The sequence below is a fragment of the Pteropus alecto genome, unplaced genomic scaffold (assembly GCF_000325575.1).
Source record: "Pteropus alecto unplaced genomic scaffold, ASM32557v1 scaffold40, whole genome shotgun sequence".
Classification (NCBI taxonomy): domain Eukaryota; kingdom Metazoa; phylum Chordata; class Mammalia; order Chiroptera; family Pteropodidae; genus Pteropus; species Pteropus alecto.
The window spans coordinates 2,537,010-2,537,990 of record NW_006431919.1 but is presented as its reverse complement, the minus strand read 5'-3'; the positions used below and the strand labels follow the sequence as shown (position 1 = coordinate 2,537,990).

At 50.3% G+C, this 981-nt stretch overlaps 1 protein-coding gene across 3 annotated transcripts in view; it reads left to right on the top strand.

Annotated features, from left to right (window-relative positions):
• ANXA6 (annexin A6) overlaps positions 1-981 on the top strand; it is a 46,107-nt gene that overhangs the window by 28,387 nt on the left and 16,739 nt on the right. The window lies entirely within an intron of this gene.

The following is a 981-nucleotide window of genomic DNA, read 5'->3' as shown; positions in this document are numbered from 1 at the left end:
ATGTTTGGCAGTGGGCTGGGCAGGGGCAAGAGCTAATGTCTCAAACTAGTGTCTTTGGGTCTCCGCCCTCCTGAGTGCAGGGAGGAGGGGAGAGAAGGGGTTTGTGAGGAACTTGACACAAGGCCTTCCCAGAGAGACTACGGTGTCCCTAGCCCCTCAGGAGCAATATCCTGGTGTAGAAAAAAGTACCGGGTCTAAAGGCCTGTGTTCTTGCCCTGGCTTTGCCACCAACTCACTCTGTACCTTTGGGCAAGTCCTTCAACCCCTAGAAGCCTCGATTTTCCCGTGTTATAAAATAAGGGATGTGGACCGTATAATCCGAGTCCAGGTTCTCTAGTGGGCGCACCAGCCCCCCGTCACCCGCTTCCGGGCCTCCATTTAGCACCAATGAGAAGAACTACCCTGTGGGTGGATGAATAGTCCTTTCTCCCCGCCATCTGTCCAATAGCACCTCCCTGGGGCCTTGGGTTAAGTCCTGTACTATGTGGGCTTCATTTGGATTTGTCTCTTGGGAATAACAGTATCTATGGAGCATATCTAGGACTGTACGATGACAGGTATAAAAATGCTTTTTAAAGATAGAGTCCTGTGCCAAGTCTGAAGTTGATGGCATTAATCTGAGAGGCAGGAAGCAGTATCCTGATGCCTTCCAGAATCAACCTGCTGTAGTTAGAGGGACTTGGGGTCCAGCTTTCAGCAAGTTGAAGAAAAAGGACATAGAGTCCCCAAGAGGACTTAGATTATGAGGTTAGAAGGATCCCTTAGTAATTACTTCAGCCCTCTTCATGTTACAGGTGTGGAAATTGAGTCCTAGAAAGGAGACAAGACTTGCTCAGCCAATGCCAGAACCAGGACTAGAATTCAGAGGCCCTGATCCTCGTCCTAGTGCTCTCTGTTCCCCCAGGGTTTTTGTTTGTCCTCCCCCCACCCCCCCTTAACCAGTGACACAACAGAAGACCAGGGAGGAATCCAAGGGAAGCT